This window comes from Pteropus medius, unplaced genomic scaffold (genome assembly GCF_902729225.1).
Source record: "Pteropus medius unplaced genomic scaffold, Ma_sr-lr_union100, whole genome shotgun sequence".
Lineage (NCBI taxonomy): Eukaryota > Metazoa > Chordata > Mammalia > Chiroptera > Pteropodidae > Pteropus > Pteropus medius.
Window position 1 is genome coordinate 6853092 of NW_024340696.1, and position 25245 is coordinate 6878336.

A 25245-nucleotide genomic window follows, 5' to 3' on the forward strand; every position below is an offset into this window, starting at 1 on the left:
CAGGTTCAGCTTCAGGAATGGGGATGAGGCGTGGGAAAAAGAGCATGAGCTCAAAGTCAAGTGAACCCAGCTCTGCATCATTCTCTACCGTTTCTTAGCTGTGATATGCTTGCCAAATTTCTTAAACGTTCTAAGCCTTGGTTCTTTCATCTATAAATACAAGATAACAAGGAGCTATGACTTTAGGGGAATAAATTTGGCAGAAGTACATATGATGAACTCCAGGGACAAGAGACTCTCTGGGTAAGAGAAACTGCTGGTGAAGAGATGAGTTCAGAAACTAGAGGATAAAAATATTATAAAAGTATAAGTTAGAATATTGACTGAATACTTTGACAAATTGGTAGGTTTTTAAATAAAAACTGGCCTGGAAAATCCAGGATATATGATTGCTGGAAATAAAAAACATGTGGCCTAGGGTCTTATTGAAAGTATTGATGGGGTAAATTAGAAAAGATATGGTTCTGAAATTTTATGAGGGCAGGGTCTTTGTCTATCTTGTCATTCTAGCACCTTCCGCAATGTGTGGTTCCTTATGGATAGTCACTTGATGAATGTATTTGATGAATGAAATATTTCACATCCTAGCCTTACCACATTCTAGCTCAGTGACACCTGGAGTATAAATGGAGGCTATGGCATTTGGCTGGTATCCAGTACTAGTTATGTCAGAGGTGGAATCCAATACGGTGGCTTTACTTTATGGCATTTTTGAAAGACTAGATTTTGGAGTCAGATGGCCCTGACTTAGACTCCTAGATCTCTTATTTATTATTGATGTTGAATAAGTTGTTTTACTGCCCTGAGCCACAGTTTCATCTTCTACAAAATGGGGATAATATTATTAACCTAAAAGGTATCATAAAGATTATTTATAATGCATATAAAATGGTTAGCATACTGCCTCGCACATAGAAGGTAAACAATAATCTTTAGCTATTTGTTATTTTTATTGTTGTTGTTAATGCTATTATACCCAATTTTCTCTAGCCATTTAACAGCTCCCAGCTTTTGTTTGTAAGTTGAACTATATAAAAGAATCCAGCTCAGTAGAAAGCTCATGTGGCAGGTCAGTCACACACCTGGATTTGGAGAACCAACATCATTAATAAAGGCTACATCTTGAGATAGCCTGGCACTACCCTTTTCTGGGCTTCTCTTTTACCCTCTATGGGAACTGGGGAGTGACAGACTTGCCTTTCCTGTTGATATGAGGAGTGAATATGCTACTGGAGCACATGGCTTCTTCCATTTAGAGCCTCAGTCTCCCAAGATGCTCTAGGAAGAGTGGTTGCCATTGCTCTCAAGGTATGATATATATGCTTGCCTCTTGCACCAGTATTCCAGTTGCATTATTCCTTAGAAATATGATGGAAAGGTGTTGACCGTAATGAGTATTTGTAGAACTGTTCTTCCAATAGATTACGAATTAAGTCAACTTTGAGGCTAACCTGGAAACTATCATCATCCCCAGCTCCAGTCCCTTTAAAACCCCATGACTGCTCCCCATAGTGTTACCACACACACCACGATTTCTCTAGCTCCAACAGCCAACGTATGAATGGTTTCTGGACCGCAGCTGGTTGGGATGTTTTCATCATTCATGCAAGCGTTATGAAAGACAGCGCGGTACAGAAGACTGGTTCTGTGGATGTTGGCTCTCTGTTGAGTTCTGCCCCTTACTTGTTTTCTAACTTTGGACCAGTCATACCCTCCTCTGGGACTCAGTTTGCTCAACTATAAATGAAGGGTTTGGACTAAAGCCCCTTTGAGCTCAAAAGGCCTCTGATTCAGCAAAATCCCTTATTATTGTAGGTGTTAGAAAAGGTTTGTTTCAGATTGATTGTGGTGGCCACTGCTTTGCTGGCCTGTCACAGTGCTCATTTCTTCCTTTTCCCCTCACGTCCCTGTGGTATTTTGGCATAGGATGAGTCACTGCCGGCTGTGGCATACATCCGGAAATGGACTGCCATCCTCTTTCCTGGCACGGGGAGGGAAGAGTGTGACTTTTTATATCCCCTCATTGATTAATGACATCTCTTACATAAGAATTATGATTACTCTGATCTCATCAAGCCACATCTATGAATACAAATCCTTTGTGTTATTGCAACCTCATGATGAGTCTGACCTCGGAAAGGCTTTGGGGACACTTTAGAAAACATCTTTCTCTACCACTGAAAGGTTCACAACTATTGTTTTCCTCTTCTGACTCATCTTTGAATCAGTAAATTAAATATGTATAACTTGTGAAGATTTCATTTTTATTAAAGCAAGGTGCTTTGCTGAGCAAAGTCAAGAAGTATTCAGTCCTCCTTTTCTCCCTTCTCAATGATTTCATTTCCTTTAGTTTGCAGGAGGGCTCCCTGAGAGCTGCTCCTTCTCTCTCTCTCTCTTTGTAGCTCTGGTTCTTCCCTGTAAGGTGGAGAAGTTAAAAATTGAGTTGACTACCATCTACTCTCCCAGGGGGACTAGCAAGTCTTGAGGATCAAGAGGCTGTTTCTCAAGTAAGTGATGGTCATTGTATCTTCTGGGAGATTGTGTCTTCTTCTGGGATAGGGCAAGAGTCATATTTTTTCATTTTGTTGTTGTTGACATGTTCTGGAGTGCTGTTTCTTGATGATCCTCCCATCTGGAATGTTCTTATCCTACCCTCGAACCCCATCTGTTACTTTATCAATTCCTAACTCTTTCCTTTCATTTTTCCAAAGGGAACTAGTTTATTTCATAAACTAAAGGCTTTCTGCCTACATTATTATTATTTTTTTCCCCTAACATAAATGTCTATACAACTTATTTTCTTTCTCATCTTTTAAATAATTTGGTTGGGTAATGTATCAGATTTTTAGATGTTTTTCCCTAGTATGCAACTCCTGCCTTTCCAAACAGACTGGAGGTTTCTTGAGGGCAAGAGATCACATGCTTTTAAATTAATAGATATATATTCCTTGAGCATTTTTTTTACATTTATGGCACATATTATAATTTATTTCTATCTATTGTACTGCACTTGGCATAAATTTTAGGTGTTATCAAAGCCCTTTGTTAACAACTAATTTGAGTAGCATATGACATCACCTTAAAACTATAACTCTTAACTGTTAAACTGCCAAAGTAATGGAGATCATAACATTTTGATGATGTGATTTAGAATGAATTCTTACCTTTCTTTATGTATTTTAGTCCTACTTAGTTCTCCAAGCATGTATTAAGTGCTGACTAAATACCAGGCACTATCTTAGGTACCAAAATCACCAAGAAAATCATCAGGCTCCATGTGCTCAAGTAATGGTTACTCTATCTTTGAACAAGTCATTTCATATTCAGATTTATTTTCTTACCAAACAATGGGAACAATAACTCTATCTCAAAAAACTATGTAAAACTTTTTAAATTTGAAAAGTGCAGAGTTACTTTTTATCTTTCTTAACTCATTGGGAGGATCTAGTTTATGAAAAGTAATCTTTTCTTGAATATAGGAGGCTTTCTTCTCTTTATTTATGTCGTTTTTACTTTCAGAGATGGAGTCACCTATGTGAATGGTAGTTTCATGTACCTACAATAGGAAGTATGAGTGAAAATGAGTTGGTAGTGTTACAACCTCAAGTCTTTCGTCTTCATTTTCACCTGTTAACAGCAGGCCACCTAGAATTTCTGATTTTTTTTCTTTATCTCTTGCTTTTTTTTTTCTTTCCTTTCTTTGAAACCACTATTGCCACCATAGTCAAATCCTTATCAGCTTAAAAAAGTTTATTCATCGAACAAGTATTTGTTGAGTTTGAGTTCTTACGATGGTCACTGTTCTAGGCACCAGGACACAGGAGCAAACAAAACAGACCTAATTCTGCCTTCATTAAACCTACTTTCTAGTATAAAGTCAGAGTATACATAAAACAAATAAACATAAAGAAGAAGAGAAGACTGGCAGATTAAGAGCCCTGGAGAAAAATAAAGCTGTAAATGCAGATAAGAAATGCTGGGAGTGATGGGTACAATTTTAAGTAGATAATAAAAAAAAGGTAATCTTTGCATAAAGACTTAAAAAGGGTGAGGAATAAGTTGTATGGTTATTTGGTGGAAGAACATTCCAGGGAGCGTGAGCGGTTGATAGCAAAAACTCTGAGGTGAGAGTGAGAAAGGTAGACAGGGACCTGGAGATTTGGGAACAGAAGCCAAACAGGCAAGGGCCCGAAGACCACTGTGAGGAGTTTGGCTTTTAGGCCAGATGAGATGTGCAGCCATCAGAGCATTTTGAGAAGAGGAAAAAACATGATTTAACTTATGTTTGAACAGAATTACTCTGGCTGCCATACTGAGACAGACTCTAAAAAGGCAGGTGGAGAAGTAAGGAGACCAATTAGGAAGCTATTACAGTAACCTGCATGAGAGATGGTGGCAGCTTGAACCAGAGTTGGAGAGGTGTATGTTGTGAGAAGTATCTGGGTCTTACATATATTTAGAAGGTAGTGCCAAGAAAATTTGCTGATTGATTGAACATGGGTGTGAGAAAAGAAGTATATTCAAAGATGACTGGAAGATTTTTCCCTAAGCAGCTGAAAAAATAAGGTTGCCATTTTGTTAAAGAAATATGTTTGAAGCACTCAAGTTTGAGATGCTTATTAGAAATGTTAAGTAAGCAGTTGTTTATAACAATATGGATTTCAAGAGTGAGGTTCAAACCCATATTCAAAACTCTAATACTGAAGCTTGCGTTTTGTCTGCTATGTCAGACTCCTGGAGTAGAAAAAAGAAACTAAATAGAAATAAGGAAATACATTCAGAGGATATTTTGAATTTATGCATCAAAAACTTATACAACTGTTATCTCTTCTATTTCTCTTCTCTCTCTCTCTTTGTGTTGTGCCAGTTACAATGTCAGTTCAAGACACTTTTGAAGATATTTATTAGCAAAGGAATACAGAGTCACAGGCCGGAAGCTAATTTTGCATTGTAGAATTGATTTCTGTTGAAAGCATATTTCATAAACTTAAAAAAATTATTGGGTGGGGATAAAAGACAACATCACTCTTTCTCATTTTTAATTTATCTTGCGAATATGATCTCTCAGCCAGTAGAATTTTACATATCTTATGTGGGATGCGGGATATATTCAACTAGTGTTACTTAGTCGTGTTAAATGGGATCAGGCTACAAATATTACTTTGAAAGGGTCTTTAGGATATTTAGTACACATTGAAGAACATTGTATGACATACTTTATTTGTTTGTAGCCCAATTTGTATTTGTCTAGAAATGCTGCAGACTATTAAAAATTAAGTGAAATGCGTTCTTGAATGGAATATGAAATACATCCATTCTGGAAGCTTCATAAGTGCTAATTTTAAGTTCTAGGATCTAAATTCTGTATATTATAGAAATTGTGAATATTCGTGTACATGGAAAGAACAATTATGTGATATCTGGGTAATGCTTTTCAGTTTTATAACTTGCTTTTACATATCCTGTCTTATTAACTTCTCATAACAACCCTGTATTATACGTGATAGTATCCCCTGTTTTGAAGTATGAGGAATTTAGTGATCATAGGACTTATCCAGGGTCAAAGAACCTTAAGCTGATGTGTCATAAGTTCTCCACATGGTGGGAAAAGTGTGTTTCTTTGTTATATTATCGAACATTTATTATATTATTTATTATGATAAAGAAGCAAATTTTTCCCTTTTCAAGTAAAAATTTCTCAGGACTTATAACTTTTTTTTTTTTTAATTAGCATCTATTACTGAACTAGTAGAATCTATAAATGGTTCTTCCGGATACTGGTAGAGAACTGACAACCAAAATAAAACAATATATTCTGTATAACAATGTATGATTGACAGAGTACATTTATCTGTAGTATTATAGTCAATCTTCCCAACAATCCTGAGAAGCAGAGTGATCAGTTATTCTCATCTAGATTTTATGGATAAGATGGTCAAGCGAGTTGGTAAAAGTCGTATCACAGATCGTCAGAGAAGAGACATAAACCTGGTTTTAGATGTGAAGTCCAGAGTTCCTCCATGTGGTGTGCTGAACACATCATTTGTTGTATGCTAAGTGCTTAATAGATGATATCTGTATTTTGTTATTAGTTTTATTGTTATTCTGTACATTCAACTGATTTGTAAGTATACCTCTCCTTGGCCAAGTTGGCTGATATCTATTAACCCAGATAGTGAGCCATTTTTTAATCCTCCTGATAAACCATTCAGCTGCAAACAATCAAAAAGTGTCTAGTTGCTGGAAGCTGAATTTGACTAGGACGATTATTAGATAGTTAAGTTGAGAAACTTTACAAGCAGAAGTGGACTTTATTTTACAGTGTAGAGAACTGGGCAGATTTTTTATGCTTCTTAGAGAAGATGGTTGTTCAATTTTATGAATTTTCTCAAGATTGCAGGGGTGGAGCAGAGATGCCACAGTAGCCACTAAAAATCAATGAATCTTTGGTTGCTATAAAATAAAAATCACAGTCATTCAGAAGTGATCCCAGACAATCTTTACGCTGAGTAATCAGGAAGTTATTCAGAATTATTCTTGTAGGACAAAATGCTGTGCATCTTTTGTTTAATCCAGAACTTTTAAAACTTAACTAGAAGCTGAATTTCTAACATTTATTGTGTGTTTACCATTGCCAATTACTATGCTAAGTAAATTATACATTGGGAGACCATATATACAGGTGTGCCTGGGAGAGTCCCAATGTTACTTAACTGTCCTTGCATAAATATTAACATTGTCTCCTTTCATTTTAAAAAATGTCCTAGAAGGGAAAAAAAAAAGATACGTAGATGGATATACATACAATTAAGAAATTTAGGGAAAATGTTAATTATAGAATTTAAGTAGTAGATACATATGACGATAAATAAAGTTCTTTAAATTTATCAAAATAAAATGTTGGGAAAAAATATCCTGGTTTGGATGGCAAATTTTATGGTTATCCAATATGTAGATGATCTAATTTAATACCTAAAATCACCTTTTAAGTTAGATGCAATTATTATCTACATTGTACAAATGACAAATTTGAGTCACCAAGAGGGTAAGAAAGTGGTCCATGATACATACCCCATAAATGGGGTGGACCCTCTCACGGCAGTGAACTTCCAGGACCCACACAGTTGGAAACAATGCTATACTTCCCCTAAGTAAGTGATCGCAGTTAACTATCTTTTCTTTTAACAGCTATTTAAGTTTTATGAAATTAATGTTTCTCAGAATACATTTTAGGAAATGCTGCCAGAGGAAAGGTGGTGGGTGGGTGGGTGGGTGGGAAGAAACTCATATTTATTTAATTATTTATCTTTTTACTACATTTTATTGATTAACTTTCTGTCAAGCACTTTATATAGATAATTTCATTTACTCACAGTGGCATTATTAATAGATATTAATATCTTTATAGTAAAGAAATGAATACTTAGAGCTATTAAATAACTTATCTATGGTCACACATCTAGTAAGATTCCAAGCTGGAATTTAACACAGGAAAACATGCCCTCTTCACCCAATTGCTTTTTTTAAACTTGTCGACTCTGTGTCTGACACGAGCTTAGCTGAAAAAAGGAATACTTACACATGAACAAAGGCCCTAAATATTATGTGACTAGATAGTACCATTAGAATAATTCATAAAATTTTCTCTTAATAATACATTTTTAGAGAACAATAAGGGTAGAAATTGATCATCTTTTAAGTTGTATCAATAAATTCGATGATACTACATTTATCCAGATTCTTTAGCTATCATTAATAGAGCACTTATTAGGTAAGGTAATTGAAAACTAATTACCCCTATTCCTTCTTCTTAAGAAAGAGAAATTATATTTCCTGATTTTCTACTTTGTGCCAGACACTATGACCTTCTCTGTCTTAGCTCATTTATCTACAAAATGTTTATAATAACAGTACTGATCTTATAGAGTGGCAGTGTGGGAGTCAAATGAGCCGCAAAGCACTTCGGACAGTGCTTGCTTCATATCAAGATGACATTCATCTATATTTCATTTATTCAACCAATAGTTATTGGGCATGCACTATGTGCCACACATCATTCTGTGTGCCAGGGATATATATATCTGTGAACAGAATAAATGAAGGTCCTGCCCTCATGAAATTTACATTTTGGTGAGGGAATCAGATAAAACATGAATAAAAAAGTAAATATATGTCAGGTAATATATTAGTCAGGATTGTCTAGGTTGTGCTGCAGTGAAAAATAACCCCAAATATCACTGGCTTAACCCACTAAAAGTTTATTTTTCATTCATGCTACATGTTTAATGCAAGTTAGCAGAGGAGCTCTGCAATTCAGTTATATAGGGATTCAGGTTTGAGGTTCCATCTCAACTCAATGCCATGATCTTCAACAGAAACATAATTGTACACTGACTCTTAATGCTCTTACCAAGAAGACACAGGCCATAGTTCATTGGCAAAGGCAAGTCATATGTCAAAGGGAATAGGGAGTACAATGCTGAAGCATTGTAGGAAGGAGTTCAGAACTGCCCTGAAGGTGATCACATACAGTGAGAGGAGGCCTGGAAGAGAAAAAAGCAGGGTAACCAGGACTAGGGAACACTGGGTAAAAAGGAGTGGTTGAGGGGGAGGATGCTTCTTTATACAGGGCAGTCAGGAAGGGTCTCAATGATAGGGTGACATTTAAGTGAAGAAAAGAAGGAAGGAAGGGGGTAAGTCTTTTAGTTCTCTGGGAGATCAGTTTTCTAGTCCAAGAAGATAACCAGGGTAAAGGTCCTGAGACAGGGGTAGTCTTGACAAGTTCACAAAATAGCAAGAAGGGCTGGATGATTGAAATGAAGGGAATGAGGGAGAAAGTGAGGGAAAGTCAAGGAGAGAGCAGGAAGCCAGATCAAGAGCCTCGTGGGTCATCGTGAAGACTTCGGCTTTAGTGCTGAGTAGGACTGCCATTTTGATAAGAGAGGTGTCATTTAATGTACATGTTAATGGAATCACCCCGGCTACTTTGTATGGAAGGGGGCTTTTGAATTATACGGATGAGAGATGATGCTGGTTTGGATCAAAGTAATAGCAGTGGAGAAAGTGAAAAAGTGAGATTATAGATATATTTTGAAAGTAGAGAGTCAAGACTATTTGGTTACTGATCAAATGTGGGGCTCTAAAGACAGAGAGGAAAGAGTCAAGGGCAAATCCAAAGTTCTTAGTGTGAGAAACTGTAAGGATGAAGTTGTAATTTACAAAGAGGTAGAAACTTTGCGAGAGCTCATAGAATGTTGTCATAGGTATCATAATTATTTAACCTTTATAGTAGCTCTATTAAGAACATTTTTCCAGCCTCACTTTAAAAAGGCAGAGCTGATTCTCAATAGTGTTAAGTGGCTTATCCAGGGACATAGCTCCAGATCCTTTGGTTCTCTCTCCAAAGATACACTGATAATTAAAAAGCACATTTCTTCTATTCTGGTTTGGTGCTTAACTACGTTCTGATATATTCGTAAATGTTATATCATGAAGGCTAAATTACTTTAGCAATGAATAAAAATCTCAATGTAAAATTTTTAAGGGAGTTGGTGTAAAACCACAAAAGAACTTTAAGCTCCTATCAAATGTACTATTAATATAGAATTACCACCAGCACCATTGTCCTCCAAAAAATAGGTAATGTATATCTGTATACCTAGTCAGGGCATGCAGCCAGATCAGTGGAATGGATTGAGTTTCATTTAAATATAGTAAACCTATATTAGAAAGCTATGTATCTATATCATTATGTGTTTTCTATATAAATATAGAAATATATCTATACCTATGTATATATGTGTATATATATCTCCATACATACACAGTATAAAACCTATTATTTTAACCTATTGAAAGATCCTGGACACAATTGAATTCTATTAAATTATGGAGGAACTTGTTGTTTCTTAGTGTTGCCCTTAGTTCAACCTTTAAAGCTTGTATGACCTGAACTGCTCCCTTCTGTCTAAAGTTGTCTCAATGACATTCCTTCTCCAGTTGTAGCAATTCTTCTCATCCCAGGATTTTCCATTCTGGTTTGCTACTTCATAGACTCACAGATGCTCTTCTCTTTCTTTAAAATGTGTTTTCCCTAACCTTCATTAACTTCAGTGAAGTTCTGCTCATCCTTCAAGACACAGACAAGGGCTGTGTCTTCTAAAAAGTCTTTCAAAACTATTTCTCCAAAGAGGGCCTGGTATCTCTCCTTTCTGTCCTCACAGCACCTTTAATATACCTCACTTAGCTCTTAGCATCCTGTACTCCAATTAGTTTTTTATTTTCTATTTTTTTCCATTAATCTGTAAGCTTTTTGAGGTCAATTCATTCTAAATGTCTCCATATTCTAGGCATCTAAGTCAAGTGTTCACCATATATAAGGAATTCAATAAAAATGTATTAAATAAATGAGTAAAGTTTGTGTGTGTGTGTGTGTGTGTAAAAGTCCTCAAGGACAATATCTATAGATGTTGAAATAGAACATTAAGAATAGAAATAGCAAATGCATTTTATCCCTTTTTGCCAAATCTCATCAGTTGATAGTATCAGCCTAGAGTGTAAAATAAAAGGGCATTCTGAGACTCTTTTTTGTCTGCACCGGGTTGGAAGAGAGAGGCATGTGAATGTGATGCCTGGGATGGATATGGGAGAGAGAAGTGAAGGCACTCATTTGAAGTTATTTGACTCTCTGGGCTAGAAAATTGGGCTGACTAAATTCATGTAACTCTAAGGACTTGTATGGAAAGTTTAAATGCCTACTATCGACTTATTTATATACAGGGTTACTACTGTGATTAAGCTGAGGACCTATTGGTAATTTTATTGTTAAGCAAGTTTTTCTGCTTGACTTATAATCTCTTGAAAGGGAATTTTTCTAAAGAAAATACAATCAACTCTTGTTTTAATGTGTAAGTCCAAAATCTCTTAAGTAGTAGTGGACATATCTGGAAATATCATATAATATTGTTTTAGATTCCTTACTCTGTACTTTTGGAGGCCCATTTAGATTTCATGGGAAACATGGGGACTTATCATTGGTGATTTTAAACTTTTTCTGCAGTGGAAGAATATAGAATGAGGAAAAAATCCAGGAAGGCAGACATATTTTTAAATAACAACCACTTTGCCTATTACTGTTATACCTGCTAGCTAGTCTTCTCTTCTAAAAAGCTAACTGCAAAACCTAATTAAAATAATTTTAATTTTATCAAACATTCGCTGTGCCTTGCTCCGGTGTGTACTTATATATGTAAAGTACATAATTATACATATAAATTCGATCTCTATCTTCTTGTCTGTCTGTCTGTCTATCTATCTATCTATCTATCTATCTATCTATCTATCTATCTATCTATCTTTCTGTCTGATCAGTACAAGGTTGTTAGTTAGCTTACCTTAGAAAAGACTGTCCTTTTTTCTGAAATTGTATCATTCACATTCTTCTTGATGTTGAAATGCCTTTTTTTTTTCTAAAAAATAGAAAACTAAATAGTGGAGATAGAAGAAATTAGTTTTTATACAATGTCCTTACTTGGCAAAATTAAAAGTAGGAAATTCTATATTTTCCTCCTTCATCATCCCATAATCTTCTTCCTTTTACCACCTCCACTTTCTCCTCCTCCACCATAATAATCATCATAATCATATCAGTTTTTGTCTTTTACTTGACCATGAAAACTGAACTGTGCTACTGAAAAAAAGACATTTCAAACAATGTAAGATTGGGTACCCTTGAACTTTTTCCTCACTTTTTTTGTTAACCAGCATGGGTCAATACATTGAATTCAGATCCCCAGGTTTTAGTTCTTGGCTTTTGAAGAACACATAATAATCGGTTTTAAAAAGTGATAGCCAACATGACCTAACCTGAGGAAGAGACTTTGTCTGTAGCTCTCCAGAACTTTACCTGGCACCTAAATGAGACATTATGGTTCTTGATTGAGATGGGAATTTTATGTGATAAAAAAATAAATTGAGTAAAGGAGCTTTAATGACAGAATTTCTGAAAACTTTATCGCCAGATTGATAGAGATGTTGCCTCCATTTTGGAACCAAATGAAAATCCAACACAGCCCCTCAGCCTCTCATTCCAGATGTCTGTGTAAGTTTTGGGTACATTTGTATGTTTGGTCATAGATTAACATGCACAAATAGAATTAATATCAATAGTATTGTAAAAGAAAATATTTTATGTAGATATTCATAAAATAAGTATTGTGTCTATTTAAATGTAAGTCTTAACATGAGCTGTTTCCAGACATTTAACACAAATTATTCATCAAACCATAGTTTCATTGTTTGTCTTCTAACCTGTTTTGAAAATCACAGAACTTTTGTGCTTGAAATAATTCCCAAACTATGTATCCCAAGTTTCTAAACTCCTTATTCTTTTATGCTAAGTCAATTAAAAGATTATTTTGTTCTTTTCATGAAGAACGTAATTGAGAATGGACAGATTTTTAGTGCCTCAGTAGATTAGAGCAGCGTTCCTCAGGCTTTGTATTCTCAGGACCCCCTTTACACTCTTAAAAAATGCTGAAGACTGCAAAGAATTTTTGTTACATGGGTCCTATGCATTGACATTTTCTATATTAGAAACTAATAATGTACATATTTATTCATTTTTAAATGATTCTTTATAAAACAGTAATAAATGCATTACATGTGAACATAAATAACATTTAAAAATGAAATATAGACATATTTCCCAAAACAAAAAAAAATATTTACTGAGAAGAATACCATCATTTAAAATTCTTCCAATTCTCTTTAGTGTCCGGCTTAATAGAAGACAGTTTGGTTCTCTTATCTCCTTCTGTACTCTACTGCAATATGTGGTTTTGGTTGCAATATAGGAAGATTCAGCATCACACAGATATGTGAGGGAAGAGTACTTTAATAGCCTTTTCAGATTACTGCAGATATTCTTATCTAATGTCTAATGTTATTTTTTAAGCTCTGCTCCTGCTGTATCATTCTTCTGTTCCTCTAGTGCTATGACTGGCTTCAACTATTTTACATATATAATTGAGGACATTCTTTGCTACAACACCAAAACTTGACAGCTGGTACTTTGTATATTAAAATTTACTGGTATATCTTTGAATGAATCCTTTTCTTTACCCATGAATAATTTTGTAATGCCATTCAATGGTCATTTGGAAAATATTTGTTCACTGAGTTATGTAGCTCTTCTAAATGTTGACTCATTCCATTACACAGCATAAAAAATTGTACCTATAAATATTACCACTTATTTCGGCTGAAAGTCTTTAAGTTTGGGGACACTGTTAAGCTCACAGTGGCGGATACAACTTTTCTAACATTGTAATATTTGCTCGCAAGCTGAAATTTTCAATGACAAAAGGTACTGTGGTTATTTTCCTTGGAGTGACAGGCTTGCTTCATTCATTTTTGAGAAGATGTCTGCCAGATTCCCAAGTCTGAATAATCATACTTTGTCAGTCATTCTTTAGTTAAAAATGGTGGTACATAAAAAAAGCAGCTAATTCAGCTTGCAACTCAATCACACAAGTCCTTTTTCTTGAGACAACTACGGTATATAGTAGAAATGCTTTATGCATACTTTCCATTTTGTCACAGAATATTCAAAAGCATATATTTAAGGTTTGAGGTTTAACAAGATTTTTAATGCTTCATCAAAGACATTATTAAGTGAAACTGGCTTTCTATTTTTGACTTCACTTGATGAAGAATATAATAGTTACTGCTTTGGTGTTTAGTTTAGTATCACATTAAGGTACAGAGTTACTAACCATTAGTTTTATACCATCAGTGAAAACATCAACACAATGAAAAAGCAAATAGTGTTGTTATGAAAATAATTTTGACTTTGTGCCTGAAAAGTTCTGCAGACCATACTTTGAGAACCTCTGTATCTGAGGCATGACTAGATCCAAGCGAAATTCTGAAGTTAGTAAGGATTGGCGTTGGTGCTCAAACTCTCTCACTGTGCATGCTCATCCCCAAATATCCTCCCCCAACTCCCCTCTCCTCCCTGCCTATTTCCTACTCCACAGCACTCTTAACAGGCCAAGAGGCACGGTGTCTCAGGTGGGATCCCCGAGGTGAATTTTACCTTTGAAGTCATCAGTCATCAGTTACTTCCTCTCATTTCCCCATTTCAAAATATATTTCATTGTCAGGGATACAACTCCCCAGGAAATATTTGGATGTAGCATTATCCTTTTCGACTGCTATATTCATCACTGATAAAACTTTATATGTTATGCTTACAAAGGTGAACATCTGTTAATATATTTTGAATCTATAATGAAAAAAATCCAATATCAGTGTTAAAGTATAAATTTCAATAAGTTAAAAACATGGATCTCATACAAATACATAGTATGCATGTGTCAAATATTTATTTACCTCATACATAAAGGAAACAGTAGGATGGTCGACCTAGTTCAAAGGATAAAATGAGGGGAAAAAATTGCATATATATAGTCCCTAGGAAAAAGAATGCTGAAATAAGGCTGTAAAATTAGATTCCAAACTGATTAATGTCCTGCAGTATAATAAAATCTTGACCTTTGGAGCTATATTTTTTACTGGACAGAAAACATTTGCATTCCTACTGGACAAAAGTAATTTGTAGCTTATCCATCTTGCACAAGTTAGGATATAACTTTACCAAGTCCAGGCCCTAATTGAGACCATTACAAACTAAAAACAGTTTCTTTTCTCTAGAGCAAAAATGGACCCTTATGTGGGCTTGTTCAATGATATTTCTGAATGGCTTTGAAAGGGAACGCAGTCATCTTTTTGCTGGATTTATGAATTTGAATTACTTTTCTTAAATTAGCAACAAAATTGTGGATAGGGATGCTTGGGGGAATATCTTTCCAAGCTCTTAAAATGCTGCAATATAGTTGAATGCAGAATATTTATTAAATATTTATTGAATATCCACTTTGTGACAAGCAGTATATAAAGAGATTTCATGTATAGTTTTATTTTACCTTCACAACAACATCATGGTATAAGTATTATTTTTTTCCCTTTTAGAAGAGGAAATAGGGATAAGAGGTTAGTGAGTTGCATGAGGTAACAGAGCTAGTAATTAGTAGAGTCAAGATTCAGATACAAGGTCTGAATTTTAACTAACATAGTACAGTACTACCTACAATGCTCAAGGATTATTTCTGCAAATTTCACTCTTTTGTCTCTGGCAAACAAATGCCATTCATTCACTTTATAAGGTAATATTTTTTTCTGATTTTAAAAATATTATAAGATCATTATAGAAAGTATGACAAATAACAAGAAAAATCAAACTCCACTACCCAGACACAAACTCAGTGAACATTTTGATATTCTTCCTCATGATTTTTATTATATGTATAAGCTTTCAAATATATGGTTGCAAATTGTACCGTGATCTATAAGACGAAAGCACTGATTGAATTACAATACAATATTGCATGGATAAATCATAGTGTATTTGAAAGATCCCCTATCGTTGGACATTTAAAATTTTCAATATTTAACAGGGTAGATAATGTGATGGACATTTCTAAATAAAGATATTATTTAATCTTCTTGTAGATTCAGTAAATAAGCACTATATTGTCTGTACTCCTTAGTACAGGAAGGTAGGCACCTAATATGAGGACACAGATGGTAAGGGCAGGGCTAGGACAAGGCCTTAGAAAACCAAACCTGCATTCTCAACCACTGGTGGACCAGGCACCCCAGTTTACATTCTTTTTCTCCACACTATTTTCCATGAGCTCAGACTCAGAGGCCATGGGACAGTTTGATATTCATTGTAATGTCTACATGCACATTCGAAGTTGCTTTTGTTGTCATGATTTGTGAGATCTTGCATTCTCTGCCTCCACACTCAGGGTGAGGCAGCATCTCCTTTGCTCTTCGAAGCCAATAAAACATCCCTCAGGAGGTGGAGCTTCATACATATGCGTGCCATATGCTGCCCCTCACAATCCACAGGTGTGTTTTATCAGATTATTAATACTTCTCAACACACACGAAGCTTCAGTCTGCCCATTTCTGTAAACTCTCTCCTTAGGAAGAAGGGTTTGTTTGTTTATTCGATCAAAAGAAAAAATTATCTTCAGTTTTGACATATACAACATATGGAATTGCACGGCATTACAAGGCAAAACAAGAACTCAAGCACAGCTGTTAACACACCAAATTCCACCAAATGTTCTGGATTTAGGGAGTGTTCTTTATTGCAAATAAGATGTTAAAATGTATTAAACTTACCAGACTGCTTTTATATTTCATATAATATTTCGTTCCCAGACGATGGAGGGCAGAGAATATCTGTATCTGGAACCTAACACACCATTTAATTATGTAAATAAATTTGTTTTCTTGTGCAAAGAAAACTCTCTCTTTATTGTTTATAGTCTTAGAGGATGTAGTTTCAAACCGTCATTCTGGCTTCTGAAGTTACATTTTGCAGGCTTTTATCAATTTGATTCACTGTTCTTAGTTTATTTTCTCTAAAACGTTTTTCCATAGCATTACTAGTGTTGAGTGGATTACTAAGAAAAGTAAACAGGGATATTTCTGAAAGGGGCTGATGTGTCTCCTTTGAAAGATATACTGAGGTCAGTAACGGTCTTTTAATGATCTGGATATACACAACTTTCTGGTTATGAAAAGCACAAAACACAATAAAAGATCATCATTGACAACAACAAACTATTCTTCCAGCTAACCCTCAATATACATGCTCATTATTTTGAAAATGCTCTTTTTGCAGAAGCAATAGAAAATTTGACACAATTAATGGCAAACTCTGACATCCATCCTCAGGGGACTCATATAATTCCCAAAAGTATTTTCAGCTGTTTCTATCATTTTATATCTGGCCAAGTATGAAAGGAAATCATATTTTGCTCCCAGTTTTGAGACAGATAAAAAGCGACATATATATTTCTTAATGTACTCCTGAAGCTGCCTTCAGAATCAACACATAGAAGAATATTTTATGATTCTTATGATCAAAAATAGCAAATTCCTAGTGATACTGATGTATTTGTGCACTATCCAGAAACTCTCTGACAAGGGCAGGAAAACCATTTCCCAAAGGTGAGTGTCAGGAGCATCTCTGAGCTCCAATGCTTCTTGGTTTAATCCGCTAAACTGTGGGATGAATTACTGGCAAATTAGAAAGCCAGAGCTGGGAGCAGCAAAGGGCGGGTATTCTGGTTTGAATACCCAGCCCTTGGGCTTGTGAAGAAACCCCTAACGAAACAAATAAATACTCAAAAACAAAGTGTAGAATTCTCCCTAGAGTTTCACTTTCCTTGACCCTGGACCACATAACACCTGAACAGATAGCAAAACCTGATAACGTCTTTGTACCCAAGGAACTCAAAGGTTTAAAAAGGGGAGAATAATTAATTGCTACAGGGGCATCTGCTCCTAAATAGTAAAAATGGGCTTGTCTTTGATTTACTTTACCCCAAATCTCACCAGCAGTCTGGTCTAATTCCCCATCTTTTCATGTTAATAAACACACACAGAAATTGGGATCATGTCACAGTATTTAGACCCTAGATAATATGACTGGGAATGCTGTTTTATTTGGGATAGAAAGAGAAGAGAAAGTGATGGAGCATTACACTTTTTCAGGCCCCTGCATCTCACTGAGCAATGCCTCCTTTCCTTCTGTGGACTGTGATTTCAGTCATCTTCTGTCTTGCAAGGAGCTCTGTGCTTCATATGGACAATGAGTAACTCAAGTGACCTGGACCAGGCCTAGCTTTGTCACTTTCTAGCTCTGTGTCCTTGGCTGGGAAGGGCCTTTCTCAACTTTGGCTCTTAGTTTGTCCTCTTGTAGAATGAGGAGTTCAGAAGAGATGTTCTTGGTTGTCCTTTCTGAATCTATCCTCCGACAATAAGTGTTGTGGCCATGTTCTGAGTTTCTCTCTGCCTTCCCACTTTCTATGAAGTCACGGAGGCCACATGTTAGTCTGAATTCTGGCTCTGTAGGTTGCCAGCTGTTGCATTTTCAACAAGTAACTCTCTAAACTTCAGTTTCCTTATGAAATGGTAGTAATTCACCTACCTCATAGAAGCGATGTGTGATGAAATGAGATCATGTGAGAAATCCTTAGAAGAGTTTCTGAAACATTTTAAATGTTAAATAAATGTTAGCTGGTTTTTTAATGAGATAATATGTGTTAAGGACAGTACAGTGCCTGCACATAGAAAGGATTTAATAAACATTAATCGTTTATGATTGTCAAGTGCAGGAAGGTAAGGTTTTATTTTTAAACTCTTCAACACTATTTTTGGTTTAAAGAAAATTATTTTACTTCATACCTCTGGAGGTGTCTAAACATGAAGGAGTTTCTCCTGCCTGCCTCTTGCGTTAGTAGAGAGAATGTGCTGACTTCAGAAAGGTATTCTTCTAATAAATTTTTGGTGTTCACACTTTGACCTGGACACATTGTTCTTCCTCTGCTACTCCACCCACCATCTTTATGCTGCCTCAGGCAGTAAGTAAACAGAGGTTCAGATGACTTCAATCTGAAGACAACTTCCTGTGGCTGCTGAAGGCTGCATTGGCAGTGGTCCTCGCTGTGAAGAGGTTGTTTGCTGCTCACATGAATGCAAGAGCAGAGAATACATCACTCTACCCCCAGGCACACCAACTCCTTGAAATAGCTAATGGGAGAAGTTAAGCAAAGGCATGGGCGGGGGGGGGGTGGTGGTAACAGGAGACAAATTACATGTAAAGATAGTTACATACATAGTATATTAGTCAGCTTGGGCTGCCATAGCAAAACACCATGGGTTGGGTGGTTTGAACAACAAAAATTTATTTTCTCACAGTTCCGGAGACTGGACATCTAAGACCAAGGTGTTGTGAGAGTCAGTGTCTGGTTAGGACTCTCTTCCTGGCTTGTGAGCGACTGCCTTCTCATTGTATTCTCACCTGGCCTTTCCACTGTGCATGCCCGGGAAGAGAGAGCTCTGTTGTGCCTCTTCCTCTTTTTATAAGGACAACAGTTCTACTTACTTAAGATCCCACCTTTATGACCTCATTTAATCTTAATTACCTCCCCAAAAGCTCTATCTTCAAATAACAGTCACTTTGGGGGTTACAGATTCAATATATAAATTTTGAAGAGATACAATTCATTCCATAATACGTATATATAATAGGCAAAGAAGTAGTGATTTGAAGCAAATTTGGTCCCTGTATTCTGTGCTTTTGCAATCTCATAATTCAGTGGAAATAGGCAAAGTTCATTTTTACCTTCCTTAGAGAGGTCTACTCTGAATCCTCTGACTTTGTCATTTTTACCTACCATGTGTGGTCATTGCCCTAAGTACCTACCTCCCTTGTATTGTTTTTTACTTACATTATTATTTGTTATTATTCAATTGAAAATGGACTCTAGAGTCTGTCTAATCTCTAGGCTCTGTGATTACCAGAGCTTTATATTTTGCCCTTGTTGCTCACTGCTCAGCACAATACATGGTACATAAGAGGTGATCCCATTACATGGCCTTCTTCCTTCAACACCAAGCATATTCCTGCTTCGGGGCCTTTGCACTTGAAATCCCTATGTTTATAATACTCTTTCTCTATATATTTTCAGGGTCAACAGACTTCCTTCACATCTCTACTAAACTGCTACCTCTGAGGTCTTTTCTGCCCTTACTATCAAAAACGGTTATTTTTTCCTTCCCTACTATATTTTCCTTTATAACACTTTCGATAACTAACCTTGTGCTATATGTCTAATTATTTTCATTATTGTATGTTTTCTGCTTTAGAAATTGGGTTTCAAGAAAGCAGGACATTGGTTACTTTGTTCACTACTGTTTTGCTCTGTTCACTCAGTGCAGATTCTGGAAGGTAGGATATTCTTGATAAAATAAATGTTAAATAAATAAACAATCATCTGATTAGATGATAAAGTAAAAAAAAATAGTTTAGTTCTTGCAGAAAGGGGGACATCGTATAGAGAAAATATAAAATACCTTAATTCTTCTCCCAGGAACACTCCTCCTCAATTTTCTTGATTCCTTCTGTGCATCTTTTAGGTCTCCAAGAGAATTTACCTGATCTTTGAAGTAGGAAACAGGTGTTCATTCCGTGCACTTTCTTATTATAGTAATACTCACCCTGGTAACTGCATCCTCCTCCTCTGAATTTTCTTGATTACTTCCTAGAATATATGTTCTGTGAGTATGGGAACCAGGATTGCTAGTACAGAGTAGAAGCTCATTAAAAATTTGCTGAATAAATATGAAAGGATTTCTAAAATGAGAGGAGGGTCTTCTAAGCCCTAATCAGCTCAAATAATGATGTCTTTTTCTAGCCTAAATTCAAGGTCCTATGGGATCATTCTCTGTCAGCTTTAGAATCATTTATAAAGGTGAGCCTTCTCCCAACATTTTCCATATTACAAGACTCCATGTAAAAGCATAACACTGGAGACACCAGAACTTTACTTATTGGGGTAAATTGTAAGGGCTTCCAGGGGAAAGGAATATGTTGACTCGTTTGAGTAAAACAAACAAACAAACAAACAAACAAAAAACACTTGAAATTAAAAAATCCCTTTTTGTAATAAAAAAAGACATTAAAATTATACTTAATTGGGTCTTGTTCCAGGTACCATATTTAGAAATTTATGCTAAATTTCTCATTTAATACTCAAACCCTAAATAGATATTATTTTTAATTCCACTTGAGGAAATTCATATTCAGAGAGATTAAGTGACTCGCCCATGATCATAGGCCAACTGAATGAGAGTCTGGATTCTCATTTAAGTCTGTCTGACCGACAAACCTATCTTTCTCATCAGTGCTACTCAGAGTATTGGCTAGTTTGTGCTCTATATTATATGACACCTAAAAGAAGTTATTTGATTCCATAAAGCCTTGGAGAAAGAGAGTGGTTTGACCTTAAGAGGACATAGGGGGCCAAAAGTAGATTTAGAGTTTCCAGTAACCTCCACATCAGATGCTTGGTTTTCACAGCATAAGGAATCAAGTAATTGAAGAATTGAGGCAAAATTCAAAAGCATTAGAGCTGGAAAATGTGTTTTAAAGTCATCTTGTTCAATGCCTCCATTTTTGGCATGATGAAAATGGGGTATGAGCAATAATATGACTTTCCTAAGGTCATCCAGGTAAGTTGTGGCAGAGCTAGCCCAGTGTGTTCACTTCTCTAGAAAGAAAAACAGAAAAAAGAAAGAAAAGAATCTGTTGGTAGGATGACACAAACACAATTTAAAATAGTTATCAAGCTGGGTTTAAAAATAGCCAAACATGCCCGATTAGCTCTTGGGAGTTAGATGCTTGTGGTGCAATTTAGTAGGAATGAATATATGTATATATTTTTAACTTCAGTCTGTGTGTTTGATAGTTTTTTGAAGCCATTAAAAAAAGATTTATCTGACCATAGCACATGTTAAGGTAGTTTATGGGCTTGCGATAAAAGTGATAAGATTGTGTTAAAGAATGATGTGTAGATGTGCTTGGATAGGTTTTCGAATCAATAGTAAATACTTGGATTTTGCCATTACATAAATTATTTGACATGTTCATTGGAGAAATTTACTATCTGCTTAATCAGTGAACTCACAGCTAATCCCAGATTTGAAATGATGAGAAAAATCGGCATTTTACATATCTACTTTGTTAAACTTAATACTATTATTATTAAGCCAGACATAGAACCAGCTCATAGTAGGTTCCTAAAGAGTGATATTTGCTTGTCCCCATTTAAGCTGTATTGGAAATAATTCAGATACAGATTCTTATATCCATATTATTTAGGGTGAGAAATATATGAGAGAGAAACTCTGAGAAAAAGCACACCAAAAGAAAAATGATGTAAAATCTAAATGTTCAACCCCATAATAATGTCAAACAATCAGCCTGAATGACATTGAGGAGATTATCCTATCAGTTGACTATAAAGTTTGCCTGAGAGTCAACATTGCTCTTCTCTAAGTCTTTAAACTCACAACAGACTAATATTATAGTGAATGTTTTCCCTTTAGCATCTACCTTGCTGAGTAATGGATGATTCACCTATTGAATAAAATGTCTTAATGTAGTAAACATATTTCAGGCTCTTTATTTAATGTCCTAGAGTCTATTGGTTTTGGCTACGGATGGAGAATGCAGTCCAGATGATTTCTATGTATCTAGACTACACATGTTTGCATCTCTCCACTGAGAAAGAAGTGGCATTGCCAGGAGTCAAAAGATGCTATTCTTGTCTTTCTCATCCTTTCTCTAGCAACTGGGGAATCCTTTAACTTCTTTGCCCTTAGTTTTCTTAGGTATAAAATGCAGGGGTATTGGGAGGAAAAAAAAACAAAGATAAAAATAGTTGGTATAGCTTGTGGAATATCTACCATGGGCCGGGTCTGGGTTAGGGACTTTAAGTGTGTTATTCTATTCAATAATCACTAAATCTCTGGGCAGTAAGCATTATTGTTCCCATTTCACAGATTAGGTAAAATAAAGGTTAGTGTCAAAGAGATTAAGTGCTCGCCCAAGGTTATTTGACAGAATCAAGATATGAATCTAGTATTCTCTAATTCCAAAGTAAATATTCTTAACCACTATTCTAGAGTATGCTGCCTCAGGCAACATGCATATAGAAAGTATCATGAAAAGCAAATAATGGGGGAGGTGAAATTATGGAATATCTTCAATATACTCAACATTATAGAAGGTGTTTTCATAAGTTATTCTATTTCATCCCCATTACCTTGGGGATACCTATCTTCACATTTATTATTTACTTACTTTTTCTCTGACTTCAATGTATTTCTTTACTATGCCAATGTAGAAACCAGAAAACTGATGAAAGCACGCTAGGTCTATAATTTTACAATGTTAGAAATTACAATATTAGAAAATTGGCATTGCCTCCTCAGATATGAAAGAATGGGTTATGAAAGGCAGTAATGGTTCTTTATGACATCCAAGCCAAAAGTTTACTTGAGGGCCTTGGGGATTTTTTTATTTTTGGATATATTGGAAAAGAGCAGGCTAGAAGAAAATGATCAAGGGTCAACATGACGTTTCACAGTGGTAAAAGTTATGATTGCAGACATCTGCCTGACATATTTCTTCTTTTTTTTTTAATAAACCAGAAGTGAGAGTTATGAGGAAGACTGAGTGTACTGCTCTTTCATTTGGAGATGTGAATTTACAAATTTTAAAAGTTCTTTGAAGATATTATATACATAGGGCACTTTAGGGAGAATACTCTATTTACATAGTAGACTTTATAATCACTTCTTTTGATTAAAACAAGTGGACTAAGTGGAAAATTTTTAAAAATTGTATTAACAGGACTTTACTTCAGGTCTCTTTTGAAGGAATGGCAGAAATTTTGTTATCATGTAGTGAAAAGTATAGGATGGTTTTCAAAAGATGTAAAAGGTGAATCAGAATAAAGACTATTTCTTTGCCTAAAATATTCATAGAAAAAATAAATGTCAATTGACTTTCTAGGTCTCAAGTCTCATAAATATTTACATGTGGGTATGTATGTGTATGTACGTGTGTGTAAATGTGCAGAAAAAGGTTTCAATATATTAATTCCTGTCTTGCCTAGATTCTTCTACACTTCCCTTGTCAAATTATCTTTGCCTTGAGAGAAATTGTTAATTCTAATTGATTTTGGCTAAACTGGCTTAGCTTTTTGAAAAGTATTCAATCGGTGCCAACTTTTAAGGCATTTTCTTACTCGTGGAAGATGGAAATTGTTTCTGAGCAACATTTCTGAATAGATGGCCTTCCTGAATATCTCTCTGCACACCCTGGATTGTTGGTCTTTTGATGCTCCTACCGTCAAAAGCACCCACCCTCCTGATACACTTGCAGTCACAGTACAGCTCACCATAAGCCCTGTCTCACCCTCTCCAGGCTTTTTTCAGAGCCCTTTGCTTTCTGGGCTGAGTGTCAGGATCAGTTCTCTTTCTGGTGTGCCTGTCGTGTGTTTGACTCTAGCTGCCACTGAACCCTTTTTGTATTTCTTGTTAGGCACTGCTGCCCGTACTTTCTGACTGTAGTTTTACCAAGGAAGCCACTGTGTAACAAGAACCTGAGGCCCACCTTATAAAACCTGCAGGGATTTTCAACCAAAGACATTTTAGCATACCTTCAGGGCCCGAGTTAAATATGCCTGCCCCTGGCTGATCCACTTCATCTCTAACAGAGATTCAAAAGAGCTGGTAGAAGGAGCATGCCCTTCTGTAGTATGATCTTAGCTGCCAGTGGTGGAGCCAAGCTCTGTAACCTGAGAATGAAGACATCTTAAGTGCTAATGTGAGAGCTGAGAAATAACTTCCTCCGAATCAGCTTGACCAACAGCATAACCACTAGAGAAGAATGAAAGGCCCAAATTATACTTGGCTGGAGTACCTAAGATCTCTGTAGTGAATATTTGGTTTCCATCTAAACGTTCCCAACATTAAATGAAAAAATGAGGGCTCAAAATGTTTTCAGGATTTATTGCTCATACATAATACAACATAGTGAACAAGAATTGTTTTTGTTGAACACATTTGACAATTGTGTATTTTGGGTCAGCCGTAGCTGTGACTTCGTGTACCCTGAGATAGAAGTGTTTGTTCTCTAAAGCACATGGTTCCCAGACTTACCGTGTGCTATGATTTGATTTTTAAATGAAACAACAACAAAAACAATAACGAAAACTGCAGATTGCACTAACTTAGTAATGTTAATGTAGAGAAGTGTTCAGGTGAGGGACTAACTCCAGATAGAGACTAAAATATGGTAAGGGAGGTGGCATATTAATTAGTCTATAGTTTCACATTGGTATAGAGATATAATTCTGGGACTTTCTATTTTACTTAAATTTATAAAAATTTCCTCTGGGTAAAGCATAAATAATGGTGTAGTATAGAGAGTCCTCAGTCTTCATGGACTACATAAAATGGGACTGCAGGGCCTGTCACATGCACACATCATCCATAATTCCCTAATTCTCCAGCAAAGCCACCGGCTTCAGAGTGGTGGGAAATATTCACTATTGTGCCAAACTGATGAGTGAAACTTGAACAGTGAGTGTGAAGAATCTCTTAAGGAAACAGAAGAATAGATAGCAAAAGAGGCAACGTTACAGTAAAGCTCATTCTAGAGAAAGAGCTTTTAAAAAGGATAACAACATTATAGACCTGAATTAAGATAAACCAACAAACACATGTCGGTATCAGGATGCTGTATTA

General features: G+C 35.7%; 1 long non-coding RNA gene across 2 annotated transcripts in view; it reads left to right on the top strand.

Annotated features, from left to right (window-relative positions):
- The first annotated feature begins 2300 nt into the window (after positions 1-2300).
- The window catches only part of LOC120605273 (uncharacterized), a 156166-nt gene continuing 133221 nt past the window's right edge, over positions 2301-25245 (top strand). For both annotated transcript variants that reach the window (XR_005653576.1, XR_005653577.1), the window contains exons 1-2: positions 2301-2507; positions 12021-12100. This is a non-coding gene — a long non-coding RNA (uncharacterized LOC120605273). The remainder of the gene's footprint in view (positions 2508-12020; positions 12101-25245) is intronic.